We start from the raw sequence: 16,980 nt of genomic DNA, 5'->3' as shown, positions 1-16,980 counted from the left end.
TCCGCAGCATGGGTGTGCGGTGGGCTCTTCTGTAGCTTATTTTAGTTTTATCTTGATTAATATGAACGATCATCAGTCACTTGGTGACTTGAAGAAACTTTTTTATAGCTTGTGGTGAAGAATTGAAAAACACGTGGCTGTCATTTTGTTCTCCAACTGGGTCTTAGCTGATGTGCCTCCTGACAAAATTCACTAATATTGAGTACAATTTACCACCCCCAGATACTTTTATATGTAGGTTTAAATAACGTCCTAACACAAGTATGAGCCATAAATACTGCCTAGACTTTCAGTTCTGTGAAAATGTGAATTGAGGTCTAAATATCATCCATAACCTCCATTTCCCTACAGGTATCAACGTTAGACTCATGGATTAAGAGAATCCTTACCCTCTCTGTTTGAATCTTTAAATGCTTCAACACAGCTTTCAGATTTTCCTTTACTTAAGCCACTGTCTTCTAGTGTAAGGGTTGTAAACAGATAATTTCTCATTTGTTTTGTTTAGGGAAAATCCGTGAGAGTCTATTATTTGGCTCTATTTTAAATTTAGCTATTCTCTAAAGTCACCATTTAAATGAAATGAGGCGCTTGGAAAAATAATTTTGCTTCCAATACTGTAAGAAATTGGCATATTATCTTTCCTAACTCAGCAACTTGTACTAATACCCATGAGCTATTAAATTCAAAGCCAAAACTAAATAGCTCTGTTTTCGTTCCATCCATCCATTCTCCATTCTCCATCCATCCCACTCATTCACCCAACATTTACTTTGAGGAAACCTCTAATAATAAAAGGTGTAACTTTTATTACAACCTGATCCATGTGATAGATCAGGTTGAATTGACTACTGTATTAGTCAGGTTCTCCAGAGGGACAGAACCAATAAGATATATGTATATGTAAAAGGACGTTTATTAGGAAGAATTGGCTCACACAATTACAAGGCAAAGTCCTATGATAGACTGTCTGCAAGCTGGGAAAGAGAGAAGCCAGTAGCGGCTCAGTCCAAGTCCAAAAGCCTCAAACCAGGGAAGCTGACAATACAGTCGTCGGTCTGTGGCTTAAGGCCTGAGAGCCCTTGGGAAGCCGCTGGTGCAAGTCCTAGAGTCCAAAGGCTGAAGAACCTGGAGTCTGATGTCCAAGCACAGGAGGCGCACAAGCAGGCACCTGGCACAGGAAGAAGAAAGAGCCAGAAGACTCAGCAAGCAAACCGATCCCACCTTCTCCCGCCTGCCTTGTTCTAGCCATGCCGGCAGGCGATTGGATGGTGCCCACCCACACTTGAGGGTGGGTCTTCCTCTCCCAGTCCACAGACTCATTTGTCAATCTCCACTGGCAACGCCCTCGCAGACACTCAGAAACCATCCTTCACCACCCATCCAGGCATCCCTCTATCCAGTCAAGTTGACACCTCATATTAACCATCACAACTATTCTATTTGAGCTTCCTAATGTTGTTAAGAAGCTACAATTCTCTGGACAGGCATGCATGTATACACACAAGCACGCATGCATGCACACACACACACATATACTCACAGAGTTTCCTTCTGCACCTTTTTAAATTGGATATTCACACAGCTCATCTCAAGGTGACATCTAAAAACGGTCTCAATCAAGACTGTGGAACGGCACAAGAAAAGGCTGGCTGAATAACCACCAAGAGGTCTTGCTTGCTGGTTGGCATTTTGACGTCACCATTCTCAGGTCTTGCCCTCAGCTCTGTAGGCTCAGAAACGTGACTCCATCTGTACTCCTGAGGAAAGATTCATAGTAGCCTTGCTCGCAAGACACTGAAGAGCAAACCAAATGGCTGGGGTGTTAATCACAATGAGAAATGTGACTGACACGTGGATTGTAATACTTAGTGGGTTCTCATCCTATAGGAGAAATCAAATTAAAATGACAAGAGTGGATGTTGAGCATGAATCAGAGCAAGGGAAATGACGTCCACATATCCACTGGCATTAGGTTCTGAGAGTTTGATGGGGGACATCTAGGTTAGGAGTATGGCCCCTGGGACTGCAGAGGGAAGCCGTAGGCTAGTGTACATACACCGCACAGATAAAACAAGATCCGCATAGCAGACCCTGTAGTTCATGTTGTCCACCTTCCCTCTGATGAATCTCCCTTTGTCTGTCTTTCCCTCTTTGGATACACTAATAACTTTTTTTTGTTGTTGTTTAGACTGAGTATTGCTCTGCCTAGGCTAGAGTGCAGTGGCACGATATCGGCTCACTGCAACCTCTGCCTCCCAGGTTCAAGAGATTCTTATGCCTCAGCCTCCTGAGTAGCTGGAACTACAGGCATGTGCCACCATGCCTGGCTAATTTTTGTATTTTTAGTAGAGATAGGGTTTCACCATGTCGACCAGGCTGGTCTCGAACTCCTGACCTCAGGTGACCCAGCTGCCTCGGCCTCCTAAAGCACTGGGATTACAGGCGTGAGCCAGCGTGCTTAGCCAGATACTCTAATGTCTTGTAGAGTGTCTATAGCGACTTTACACACAAATCCAGCCTGATTTCACCCAAAACTATTCCCTGATACTTGATTGAAAGAATCTTTTGGTTCCACCCTTGCAGGATGCATTTCTGTAGTTCGATTCTGAAAAGTGTTCCTTATTCCATGTTTGAGGGAGAGGGGTCCCTGACTCTGGCCCCATTTACTGCTCCCCCATGAAGTCTTGGCTGCTTTTTAGATAATGCTCTTTCTCCTTTGCCTTCAGCAGAAGTGTAATCTTTGTCCATGCTCTGGATCTGTGCCAATTCCTACAGCTTCTTCTGGTTGGCATCCAAAGCCCTGAAAATCATCATCCAAAGAGAGAAACACTGTGATCTGACGACATGCAGTTCAGTAATATCCTGTTGGTTACAATCAGTTCTGACATAATGTATTTATGGGATAGAAAAGATCAGTTCAAGATCATAAAGTATTGAAAGGTGGATATACCAGAGGTAGAGAAGAGGTTTAGGAGCATAAATCATGGCTTCCCCCTGTTCATTTCCCTTTGTCCAATGCCACTAATATGCATGTGATACCCAGAGAGTGAAAGACTTATTTCCCATTCAGCTTAATTACACAAACGCTTATTCATTAAGCACCTATTGTCTGATAGGTTCCATACCAGGCAGTCAATGAAATGAGGAATTTGGAAAAATAATTTTATTTCTAATACAGTAAGAAATTAGTAGATCGACTTTCCTGACAACTTTGTATTAATACCTGTGAGTTATTAGGTAAAGCTTGAGGTCTTCTGGAAGAGACAAAATATGTATTTATTCATTCAATACATATTTATTGAGAATTTATTATGTGCCTCCCACATTTTGCTCCAGCTGTATCAAATTCCTTGTCATTCCCTGAGCCCATTACACTGTTGCATCTGCCTGCTGTTACCCCTTCCTGAGAGAGTGAAAAAAGTAGGAGCAAATGAACTAATTAATGAAGTAAGGACCTGGAGCAAATATGAAGCAGGCAATCAAGGATACAGGCAGGAAGGCAAAAGAACCTCTGCTGAGACTGCAGGAGAGCTGTGTGGATGATCAGTGATGTAGGTAAACACAGTGGTGGTAGAAAGGGCCACATGTGGAACACAGAGGGAGCATTGGATCTGGGCCAGTTCTGCCCAATACAGCATTCCTCTAATGGGAATCTTTAGCTCAGGGACTCTCCAGAGACCTGACTGAGATTTTCTTGAACTTCTACTGAGGTTTGAGGCTCTTCCCATTCAATCCCTCCTTCCCTTCCAGCTCTCCTTCCGCAGATGTAGACCTGCACCGTGGTTCAAAGGTTTTTGCTAATTACCCCTGCTCCCTGGCCCTTTGTCCTCACAGGCATTTTCCTCAACAAACCTCTTGAACAGAGAATTCCTGCTTGGTGTCTGCCTCTCAGAGGACGCATATTGATACCACATCTTATAAGTGGGGGGAAATGGAAGGCTGAAGGGACTCAGTGTGGTTTCTCCGTATGATGGAAGAACAGATGTAGAGGGAAGGAGAGCACGGGAATTGCAAGGGTTGGTGGTGAGGGCTGGAGAGAAGATTAGACAGATCAGGATGTAAAAGGGCTTGGGGGAGCAGAGTGCAGGAAATGGCTGTAGGAATAGGCTGCTGGAGGAGAGATGAGGGTCAATGATACTGGTCTGGAATTACAAGGCAAGAATATTAGTTGCCTATTCATTACTAATAGAACCCTGATTTTATTCAGAACAGCAGTGGACCCAGTTGACAACTCTCAGCTTTCTTTGCAGTTAGGGGTGGCCAAAAATGTGTAAGTAAAAATCATTGGCTAGGGAAGGGGAGGGGGGGGGCGCAAGAAAAAAAAGTGAGCAATCACCTAGAAGGTGTGCCCATTTGCCATTTCTTCTCCTTTCTTCTTCCAGCCTTTCAGCCAGTTTGGACCATGAACCACTTTAAGGACGGAAACCAAGGCTAGGATGGTGGAGCAGAAAGACAGGGATCCCTGAACAACATGGAGTCACCATTGTAGCCCTGATTCGACTATATGAGAGGGTTTGTATTATTTAAGCCACTTTGCTGGGTATTTCGTGTACAGTCAAACCAATTCTAACGGGCACGGATAAATTTATTGTACCAACGTTTCAGCCCCTGACAGGGCCTCCTGCAGTGTCAGGCCCAGGTCCCATGGAAGGGGAGTGGGGAGGGAGAAGAGCAGACATAACTATCTCCTGGAGGTTGAGGTAGAGAGAATGTATATAAGTCAGATGGAAAGATGCATAGTGTTGAAAGGGGAGTGTTTTGGAGGCTAAGGGTGAGAGGAACAAGAAGAAAATGGCATGTATGTGAACATGTACACGTCAGGGGAGGAGGGCCAAAGGGCAGAGGTTCTCGCCTGAGAATGGAGACGTGCTGGATTAGAAATATCGATGAGAAGTGGCCAGTAGGAGAATATTTATCTCCCTTCCCTGGCCCTAGATGATTGTGGGGTGATGGAGTGGAGCAGCTTCTACCCTGGAAGGCTGAAATAGAGTGTTTGTTTCCAAGGGGAGTTTAGAAAACAATCAAAATGGACAGGGGAGCTGTATTCAGTGAAGGAAAGAGTCAGAGGAAATAAATCACAAAAGAACACTGAGGCAAGCAGAGAGGCGAGGGTGCAGTGGGGGGTGGAGCTTTGCCTTTGGGGAGGTGGCTAAAGACTGCAGAGAGCAGAAGCATGGAGGCATTGGCTTGCACCAACATTTTGGCCCCTGACAGAGCCTCCTGCAGTGGCAGACCCAGGTCCCATGGAAGGGGAGTGGGGAGGGGGAAGAGCAGTGCAGCCTGCACATTTCCTAAGTTTTTGCTGCTCTTCAGGGACAAATTTGCGTAAGGCAGGAATGAGTCCTCATCACAAATGTGGATCCTGACTCAAATACAGTTACAATTACAGTTCAGCTCCATTTGAAGGTGAGAAACAAGCTCCCAGGTGAAGGAGCTTGGAGTCTGAAAGCTGCCTGGGCCAAAGTACCTGGTAATTAGGGTTCACTTTGCTGTCTGAGGACTGGAGCTGTTTCTGCCCCACTTGGCATTTCCCTATGTTCCCCACACAAATCAACAAGTCATGGCAACTCTAAGGATTTTGGGGTGGGGGACATTAAGTGAAGATCATTGGGTTTCATGTGTTACATGAAAGAACCAAGAACCAATATGAATGGAATGAATCTTAGCATTTTTGAAGTTTGAGAACTTCAAGTTCAGTCATACTTCCCCTTCTCCCTTTATCTCTGCTAAAAATGCTGCATGGACAATAGGACCCAATTTTCTGAACCTCAAAGAAGATATACCGTTTGATAATAAGTATATTTTTTGTTAGCAGGCCAGCATTTTTGAAATTAGAAGAGCCCTGAAAAATGCAGGCTGTCTTCCTACTCTCTAGGATATATTCACTTTTTATAACTAAGTCAGTTTCGTTTTTAGGATTTTGTGGCACACATCTCATCTGGTGAGAATTAGAAAATTCTCAGGGTGTTGCAAAAATAGGTTTGGGAATTATCAACCTAGATATTTCCCAAAAGTGTGTTAGACATCCTGTGTCCTAAGCCAAGCAATTCACAGCCATCCTGCCTGCAGAGAGCCCGCTTCTTAATCTTCTCTTCTTCAGAGCACACATCAGGCCTGGGAAGGCCAGCAAGTCCAGTTCCCAGTGAGCGACAAGTTTGGATTTCAGGGGTTCTGAGTAGACTTTGAACCTTCTCAATACTATTTTTGCCTCACTGCTTCAGTGACTTTGGACATTTTCTTCTGATTGATTAGGATTAAATGTGCTTTTCTAAGCTCCTGTTGAGACATGTGGTTCTCATTACTGTCACTGCTCATTCCCCACAGTCCAGCAGCCTCTCCCCTTTTCTCCAGCGTTGCCTGTTATCTCAGGATCCCATCACAGACTTGGAGGAACCAGCTGGGAGTCTGGATGTGGGTGATGAGGAAGGCTGGTAGGAAAGCCAGGAACCCACAGGAACTGTGGTCCAGGAGTTCCATTCCTCTTTGTCCACAAGCATGACAGGATAGCCTGGGACGGTTCAGGAGAGTCTTCTCCCCAAGTCAATATGTTAACCCATGTGGAATTCCACTAACTGAATGTCAAGGTGCGTCAGTCAGGGGTCTGATGGGAAAGACGGTACCATCAAATTGGGTGATTTGAGTAGAGTTTAATCAAACCATGTGCTAGTTGGATTCTCTGGGAAGCAGATGCTGGGACGGAGTTAGGAGTGTAGAGTTAGTTAGAAGTTAGGATTTATTAGGGCTTATAGTCTATGGAAGATAAAAGGAGCAGCAAGCAGGAATGAACAGGGAAAACCTTCAGTCTCGATGCAAATCACCTGTAATAAAAAAGAAGGGACAAAGCAGGACTGGGCCAGGGAAGTTCAGAACATGAGTCTTATCTGACTAAGTCTTAACCAACCCAGTCGGGAGCAGGAGCAAGGACAGCCAGTTAGAGGAGTCTCTGTTGTCGCACAGAAATGGTCAGGACCCCCGGCCCTGGCATCCCCATCATGTTCAGTCATTAGCTGGGGCTGTTCAGAAAAAGCATGGCAAATAGCAGCAGCAGCAGCAGCAGCAGCAGCAGCAAGAACAGCCATAAAATCGATCTTGAAGGCTGAAGGCAGTCAATTCACTGCAGCCTTGCAGCTGAATGGCAAGTTCTTCCATGCAAGAAGATCTGAGAGGTGCACCTCCATGGCTGCCACGCAGGCTCCCACCGAATGCACAGGTAGTGGGTAGAGCACCCAGAGCCACAGAGCAGACGAGGAAGAGAGGGGCCCAACTGGCCTCATCAGCGCTGAGTACAGTCTGTCAGGTGGGGATGCAGCCACCCTGAAGGGAGGGAGTCGGGGATAAGCACCTGCGCCTCACCCTCCTTCCTCCATCCTGCCAGTGCTCCCCATTCTTCATCCCGACCAGCTTGTTGGTATAATGCATGCCCATCAGCCTCCCAGGGTGTACAGTAGGGCGGAGGGGCTCAGCAAACACAGGTGGCACACAGCGCAGCCTTGGAGAAGGAGCAGTCTCCCAGGGAGAGAGAGTCCAGCGGTGGGGAAGGCCTGAGGCAGGCAGAGATGTTTCTTTGTCTTGCCAAGCTTCTCCTCAGCTGTCTGCATCGCAGAGTCACTACCCAGCTAACCAAGGATCACTCTCCACCCCTCAGTAGGTTCACTGCCAAATCAGGGGCCTTAGGAATGACTGCAGGGACAGAGAGAGAGAGAGAGGAGAGGAGGGAAGGGGGAAGGGTAGGGGACACTTCAGAAGTGGAGTGCCCACTCACATACACCACACACATGCACGCACACCACATTCTACTTTCCTGGGTCTTATACATGAGGGTGAGAGGTGACACAGGGATCAGAATCTGAAGCCAGCAGCATTCCTGAGACTCCTTATGCACCTGCCTGTGCAGTCCAAACTTCCCAGAACTGTCCCTCTTTCAGGGTCTTGATGCTTTGCAGAGTGGCCTGTGGCCATCCGTGCATGTGACCCTTAGGTCTCACCACTTCCGACAGAGGACTGCTCTCTGATGGCAGCTTACTTTCTCCAGCTGCCTGTAGGCATTTATCTTGTTTCACAGCCATTCACAGCCACAGGAAACATTAGTTCTGTTTCCGAGGAATGGACAATGCTGGGCAAATTACTTTTGGCAGCAGCAGTTAAGATAATTTTTTAATGATACGAACAGGACTCAGCCGATGGTGTTCAAAACAGGCCTGCTGGAGCTGAACTGGGAGCCAGCAGACGGCTTCTCTCCTAACTCAGTTTGACTGAGTGAGACGTTTGATTTGAGCTTCTATTGAAGAGGTAGAATGTATTAAATTGTTTTGATGATGGTTGGCCTTTTTTCAGTGAAAGAATGTAACTCTTTTTGTCTATAAAAGAGTATACATGGATCATTTCCTTCTTCTACCCGCTATTCAATGAGGCCCAGGCCAATTTCTTAAGTGAAGGCTCAGGACTTACTAAGTCACTTCTTTTTCCACAATGTTTGCAAAAGTAATTGGTGAAAAATGTCCAAATGACGTGAGTGTATTCGGACAATGAGAAGGGAGATGGGTTTCCTTCTTAAGGGTCAGAAACAATACCCATCTCCCTGCTAGGTTCGGTCCTCTGCCTTCAAGCTAAGTGAATTCTTGTTGATTGTAAAAAGGAAAGGCAAAACATTTTCCAGTGTTGTTTTCTGTTGGGACACTGACGTGATGCTCATCTGTAAGGCAACTCTCTCTGCAGAATCACCACCTCCCATCCACGGAGAATTAATACAGTCACAGTGGAGACAGAGACCCAGCCGAGATGACAATTACAGGGCCGGGGAGTGGGTGGGTGGGAGGGGAGAGAGCAGGAGGCAGCGTTTGCTTTTGCCTTCTGATAGTCTCGTCTGGGACTTGGATACTTCTGCATTATCCTTCTAGTCTATAAAACAGTAGAAGGGAGTCTAAAAGAAGACATTTCCACTTATCTGTCTACATCGGTTTGCCAAGGACTGCTATAATAGAGATCACCAATTGAGTGGCTGAAACAACGCAGATGTATTTCCTACCAGTTCTGAGGATGAGAGATCATACTGTCGGCAGGACTGGTTTCTTCTGAGGCCTTTCCCTTGGCTTGTAAATGGCTGCCTTCTAGGGGCTTCATGCATTCTTCCCTGTGTGTATCTGTGCCCTAATCTCCTTTTCTTGTGAGGTCACCTGTCAGATTGGATTAGCGCCCATCCTAATGAACTCTTTTTAACTTAATTACCTCTTTAAATACCTTATCTCCATTCACATTCTGAGGTACCAGGGGTTAGGACTGCAGCATAAGAATTTGAGGGGACAAAATCCAGCCCGTAACACTGCCATTGCCTGTTTCACTTCTTAGCACAGTTTTTTGTTTGTGGCTTAGTGGTTGATCTACTGGCAGGGAGGCGCAGCCTTCTAACGCTGACCATCTGGAAGTGGCGCTGTGACTGCACAGTCCTGGCAGAGTCAGCTGTATCTTGCATCCTATGGCACATGTGCTTCTTTAAAGTTACATGAAGACTTTATAGTTAAGGCATATTTTCAAGGCCTGCTTATGAAAGGAAACCCGTAATAAATACTTTGTAAAATTCAGAATTGTCTTCTAATTTATTTACTTTGGTAAATTCAGATTTCTGGGTCAACAATTTTCTTTTTTCTTTTCTTTTTTTTTGAGACGGAGTTTCACTCTTGTTGCCCAGTCTGGAGTGCAATGGCGCGATCTTGGCTCACTGCAACCTCCACCTCCCAGGTTCAAGGGATTCTCCTGCCTCAGCCTTCCGAGTAGCTGGGATTACAGACGTGAGCCACCATGCCTGGCTACTGTTGTATTTTTAGTAGAGACAGGGTTTCTCCACGTTGGTCAGGCTGGTCTCGAACTCCCAACCTCAGGTGATCTGCCCTCCTCGGCCTCCCAAAGTGCTGGGATTATAGGCGTGAGCCACCGTGCCCAGCTTGGGTCAACAATTTTCCAAGAGAAGGGCCTATCCATATTCCTAAACACCAACAGCTCAACAAAAATTTTGGAGGTCTTGCTACATGGTAAGCTCTTGCTGCTGGGAGCTTAGGATACAACTGTGCACAGGACAAATGTGGGCCCTGCCTGCTTGCAGTTTCATATTTAACAGGGCAAACAGAAGATGTGACACAGAAATACTAAATGGAATTTTCTTTCTTTTCTTTTTGTTTTTTTTTTGATGGGGTCTTGCTATGTTGCCCAGGCTGGTCACGAACTCTTGACTTCAGGTGATCCTCCCACCTTGGCCTCCTGAAGTGCTAGGATTACAGGTGTGAGCCACCAGGACTGGCAGAGTTTTCTTTCTGCATTGTAGTACGGTGCACCTACCCATTAATTCACTCATTCATTCATTCAGTACATTTTTTTTTTTTTTTTTTGAGACAGAGTCTCACTCTGTCTCCCAGGCTGGAGTGCAGTGGCGCAGTCTCGGCTCACTGCAAGCTCCGCCTCCCGGGTTCACGCCATTCTCCTGCCTCAGCCTCCTGAGTAGCTGGGACTACAGACACCCGCCACCACGTCCAGCTAATTTTTTGTATTTTTTAGTAGGGACAGGGTTTCACCATGTTAGCCAGGATGGTCTTGATCTCCTGACCTCATGATCCACCCGCCTCGGCCTCCTGAAGTGCTGGGATTACAGGCGTGAGTCACCGCACCTGGCTCATTCAGTAAATTTTTAGTGAGCACATCCCACCTCTCAGGCCTTGTCATGTGGGCAGGGAAAACACTGGTGAAGAAGACAGTCATGGTCTGCATGGCTCTTACATATGACTTGTGAATTATTAGCCTATTGTTTTGTAGATGCAACTGTAATAGATTTATAAAATTGAGCCAAATATTGTCACAACTAGGTGTAGTTTGGGAAAATACTTCTTGATGAATCTCCCTCCTTTCTTTCTTCCCTCCTTCCTTCCCTCCTTCCTTCCCTCCCTCCCTCCCTCCTTCCCTCCTTCCCTCCTTCCCTCCTTCCCTCCTTCCCTCCTTCCTTCCTTCCTTCCTTCCTTCCTTCCTTCCTTCCTTCCTTATTGCAGATTGCAGATTATTATTGCAGATTGGCTTGTGGAAGTTCTACAGTACCACCAGTGGTCTTTCAAGCCTGATATGCTTTCATTTGATTTCCTTTTTGATGCAAAAGAAATTTTAAAAATGTACTAAAATCAGTGGCATAGAAATTGCAGTAAGGGATGTTCTCAATTTGAAGTAACTCGTAAGTGCTATATATCCATGAGCCAGGAACATTCGTCTATTTAGCCAAGTGGAAAGACAAGTGAGATGGGGGTTAGCAGAAAATAGATAAATATGCATACTTTCAAAAGAATAATTATATTTTTACACCTCTTCAAGCTGTCCTATTTTCCCTGTCTCTTTTTTATGTGGCAGTGCTAAATTTAAAGCAAATGGAAAAAACAACAGACTGAATGTTACAACAAAATATATTGTATCAAACAAACTAACCAAGACAAGTTTGTTGGGAAGGTTTTAATTAGCTGAGCTTTGTGCACACTCAGCCAAGTTCTAACATGGTGCATAGAACTTTGGCAGACAAATCACTATGGCATCTGATGGTGACTGACCTTACTTTGAAGCAAATTATTACTTCCAAGAATTATAATGCTGCAACTTTTTGGACATAGCAATGCTCATTTTAAGGACATCTTTTAGATAGAAATTTAAGAAACAAAACAATACAAAGCAAAACAAAAACAAAAAGGTGACATTATTTAGAACTATCTAGCCATCCAAATGGCATGCCATGAATATCTACCAGCTTCATGATTATATGTCAGCCTACAGCTATTTACATAAAGAAAACCTTCGCCATGGGGCCGATTAGCTGAACAACCCTCAACACTCTGGCCTTGAGCCTCTTCCCTGCTTTTCTTTCTTTTTCTTTTTTCTTTTTTCTTTTCTTTTCTTTTTTTTTGTTTTGAGATGGAGTCTCACTCTATTGCCCAGGCTGGAGTGCAATGGTGCGATCTTGGCTCACAGCAACTTCTGCCTCTCAGTTCAAGTGATTCTCCATCCTCAGCCTCTCCAGTGGCTGGGATTACAGGTGCCCACCACCACACCCGGCTAATTTTTGTATTTTTACCAGAGATGGGATTTCACCATGTTGGCCAGGCTGATCTCCAACTTCTGGCCTCAAGTGATCCACCTGCCTTGGCCTCCCAAAGTGCTGGGATTACAGGTGTGAGCCACTGCGCCTGGTCATTTTTTTTCTTTTATGGGATATAACGCTAGTATAGCCTCTGGCCATATCTTTTGCTTGGGTAAAGCAGAAGCTTGCATTTTCTGAGCTTGTTTGCTACTGATTCCCATAGTTTTTGATAGAAGAAGAGACCAAAGCAGTCACTGGTTCTAGTTCTTACATATATAGATGACGGAACAGAGGTTTTCAGTATTTTTCCTTTGGCGGTTTGTCTCCCAACAAGGTAACAATCTGAATATTCTTCTGTGGTATAGAGGTAGGCCAAAGAATCAGGTAATGTATAAATAAAACCACATCAAAAGGGCCTGTCCATTTCAGTGTCTTAAGACTGACCCAAGCCTCTGACTTCAAATGGATTGAAAAGGTGGTGAAAAGGGCCATTGCTTAAAGATTTTCTACATAGAGACAAAATCAAGATAGTAACTGTTGGCCGGGCGTGGTGGCTCATGCCTGTAATCCCAGCACTTTGGGAGGCCAAGACGGGCGGATCACCTGAGGTTGGGAGTTCAAGACCAGCCTGACGAACATGGAGAAACCCCGTTTCTACAAAAAATACAAAATTAGCTGGGCATGGTGGTGCATGTCTGCAATCCCAGCTACTCCAGAGGCTGAGGCAGGAGAATCGCTTGGACCCAGGAGGCGGAGGTTGTGGTGAGCCAAGATTGTGCCATTGCACTCCAGCCTGGGCAACAAGAGCGAAACTCCACCTCAAAAAAAAAAAAAAAAAAAAAAAAATTCACTGTTAATTATTTGAAATCATCCAGGCCAAAATACCCACTTTGAGATCCTTCATCTGCTGGTTGGCCATGGTTCAGTTGCATGCACATTCTGGATCCTGTGTGTTGCAAATAGTGCAGTCCAGCCGGAGCTGTGGACAACAGTGCAAATAGATGTGCTCATTAGTTGGTACATCCGAAATAAGCACTTTATGATGCTAGAAATGAAAGTGCCCTTTAGCTCCGAGGAGGAAATAGAAGGCACTCAGCCAGTTCTAACAGAGTCATTCTTGGATTCGTGCGCAGCAACTGCAGGGCCAGGAAGGAGCTGAAGTGAATCTTCCCTATCCCTCTGCCTTGGGTGTCAGAACCCGTTTACGGGAACTGGAAGACATTGCCTACATGACCATTCCATCTGTCTTTGAGACATCGGAGATCCCAGTTAGCCTAGTTCATCACCAATGCTCACATCATGTACCTTATAGAGAGCTCCCCTGACCCCATGCAGCAGTTTCGCCACACAGCTCAGAATAAGGACGCACCCTTACACACAGCTCCTGTGTTTTGTGATACATGTGCTGTGAGCACAGGCTTATGTGAAATCTGGTCATAAAACTACAAACATACCCTTGCTGTGGTGGGCCCAGTCATTTTGTCCACCCGCAGCACAGGGGCTGCTGCCTCTGTCTCACAGTGGGGACCTCTAGAAGAAAGCAACTTCTGAGACTTCTGGCTGGGCGCGGTGGCTCACGCCTGTAATCCCAACATTTTGGGAGGCCAAGGCGGGCGGATCATCTGAGGTCAGGAGTTTCAAGACCAGCCTGGCCAACATGGTGAAACCCCATCTCCACCTGAAAAAAAAAAAAAGCCGGGTGCGGTGGCATGCAGCTGTAATCCAAGCTACTGGGGAGGCTGAGGTGGGAGGATTGCTTGAACCTGGGAGGTGGAGGTTACAGTGAGGGGAAGTTGCAGTGAGGTGAGATCGTGCCACTGCACTCCAGCCTGGGTGACAAAGCGAGACCTTATATGAAAGAAAGACAGAAAAAGGAAAGGAAGAAAGAAAGAACGAAAAGAAAGCAAGCAAGCAACTTCTGAGATTCCTCTCAGTGGTAACATTGAGAGTTGCCCCACAGAGGATTGAGAACAAGTGGGGAGGCGAGCAGCTCTGTGAGGGATTCAGATGGCTGGTTTGAAGGTCATGCCATCTTTTTTCCATAGTAAACGTAGGCCAGGAGCTGTAAGGAAGGGTACTCTTTTGCAGGGCAAAGCCTTCACAGCCCCAGCTAGCCCAGGCTGATATTTTCCTTTTGCTGATATTTTCCTTTTGCATCCTGTGAAGTAGTCACAGGCAGGATGTGGCTGACTGCTCTTCCAGATGGGAAGTCGTGGCACCACGGGGTGGTGGAGGGGGCGGTGAATGGAGAGGGAAAGAAGGCTGCATCGGAGCCCACAGAAGCTGCTGGGGCAGCCAGGCTTGTTGCCCTGAGACAGGCCTTCCCTCCTCTTGCAAATGTTGAAGTCAGGAATATCCTTGGGGTGGGATGGGGGCTTCGGACTCTACAGTCCACAGGGAAATAGCAGAGGCAACAAGGAAAGGAGTTTCCAGTTCATTTATAGCACATTCTTGACGTAGAGGAAGGGGAAGGAGTTTGATTAACACCCTAAGCTAAAAATGGGAGTTTTTTTTTTTTTTTTTTTTTTTTGAGACAGAGTCTCACTCTGTTGCCCAGGCTGGAGTGCAGTGGCACAATCTCGACTCACTGCAAGCTCCGCCTCCTGGGTTCAAGCGATTCTCCTGCCTCAGCCTCCAGAGTAGCTGGGATTACAGACGCCCGCCACCGTGCCTGGCTAATTTTTGTATTTTTAGTAGAGATGGAGTTTCACCCCGTTAGCCAGGATAGTCTCGATCTCCTGACCTCATGATCCGCCTGCCTCGGCCTCCTGAAGTGCTGGGATTACAGGCATGAGCCACCACGCCCGGCCGAAAACTTTTTAAAAAAGGATTATAAAGGTTAGGAGATTTCTTTCAGCCACTGAGAACACAACTGGCTTTCAGTCCCCATTGTAATTGGGGATAATTGGGGACAGGAGTGAAATGGACAAACGAACCTCACAGATAATCCCCAAAGCTTACTCTCATCCATGAGTTTCAACCTTTCCCCTCCACAAATCTTCTATTCCAGGTCCTGATAAGCTGACTGAAGCGCAGGGACATTGCAGGCCAGACTCGTCCTTCGGTAGAGGTGCGAGGCACAGTAAGGAGGCCAGGGGTACAGAAGGCCACACAGAGGCCTGGAACTGAGGGAGGCACACGGTTGCAAAGACTCCCCAAAACCGCAGAGCTGGACAGGTTAATCCAATCCAGTTGGTTTTTCACAGAAAGTGAAACCGAAGTTCCCAGAGGTTAGAGTCATCTGGTTAGTTAGCAAAACCAGGCCCAGAAGCTGGCTCACTTCTGGTCTCTGGCTTGTGTGCGGGGCACGCTACTCATCCTCAACCGATGTCTCCCGGGGCTCTGCAATGCCCCAGGCACTGGGATGAGGCTTCCAGATTCATCTAATACACATAAATGTTGCTCTTCCTGTTGTGTAGGCAAGGACACTGAGGCTCAGAGAGGCTCCGTAGGCTAGTAAATGCCAATTTCATAGGTCATATTTCAGACTTAATCTGGGTCCCCGGTAACACAGCCAGTCAGATCAAGAGTTAGAGTTCAAATCCAGGTCTCAGGACTCCAAGTCCAGTGCTATTTCTACTACCCCATTAAGCCATAGAGCTTTCTGTAATACGTTACCTCATTAAATTGTTTTTCATGATGGGTTATATTTAATTGCTTCATTGCATTTTGGGAATGTGCAAAATACATGCAGATTTGTTAAAACCAAGAACATTCTATCCTTTCAGCCTCAGTCTGTATTCTCCCATTCAGATTCATTTATTCCCTCCCACTCCCAATGTTTGACCTTCTATGTCCAGAAAGGATGAGTGCTAACTTGAGAGGTGGATTCACACATCTCTTGCTGTGGTCGAATGTTAGGGCTGAAGGGGACCTTAGAGAAGAGTCCTCTCTTTTCCGGGAGAAGGAAACTGAATCCAGAAAGGCTGATGTTTCTCAAGGCCACAGAGCTGGCCAGCAGCAGAGCTGGGGACTCCAGGTGAACCTGAGTTGGTTCTACTGTCCCAGGCTGGCTCCATGAGTCTGCCATGACACCTGTGGGACACATGCTATTGGAACTGCTTTCCCTGGGCTCCCCTCACCTAGATGCAGGGGTGGGTGCTTCTGAAATAAGCCTTGTGGGGATAAGGAGATTAAAGACTGGACATGGGGGGATCATTTTCTTATCTTAAACTGAAACTTTCAGTGTATCAGTCCAAGGCTACCTTGGATAGGTTTGGGAAATAACTCCCAGAGTTACTTTCTGTTAAGATGCTGCTGAGACCTGAAAGGAACGTTAACAGGGAAGACACTAGTGTCATCTAACCTTTGTCCACTTCTTTCTCCAAATCATCCCAATCCGAGGTCATTCATGGGCTCTGCTGCAGAAAAAAGATGGCACTCAGGTTCAGAGGAGGGACGTTCTAGATTTATTTGGTCTAGCTGGGAAATACCCTCCTTATGTGAAAAGATTCCAAATAGCTGTTCCAAAGGTCATCTTTTTCACGAATGGACAAGTAAGTAAGTTTAGTACTTTTAGGAGTCAAAGATATACATTCCCAATTAAGGGCCATTTCACATCATGCTGATACAAACTTGTCTTGGAATATGACTACCCTCCACCTGCACTCTATACAAGGTCTTAGCAATGTGAGACTGGGATATGAAGCAGCTGAAAAATGCTATGGTCACATCCAAAGGGTCCTTACATGATGAAATCTGGCCTGGTACCTGTCAATGGCTAGAATCCCACTCAACTGCAGACAGGTTAAGAAGGTTCTACCTGACAGCAGGGCCACAGCTGCTTTGGGGCAAAAGATGGGTGGAGACTTTGATGGTGCAGACGTCAGGCTGAGAGAGGCAGCACTGGAGTCAAAACAGGAGTCCATCTCCCCCACCTCTGG

Source organism: Piliocolobus tephrosceles, chromosome 3 (assembly GCF_002776525.5).
Source record: "Piliocolobus tephrosceles isolate RC106 chromosome 3, ASM277652v3, whole genome shotgun sequence".
Taxonomy (NCBI): domain Eukaryota; kingdom Metazoa; phylum Chordata; class Mammalia; order Primates; family Cercopithecidae; genus Piliocolobus; species Piliocolobus tephrosceles.
This window is presented reverse-complemented; position numbering follows the sequence as displayed.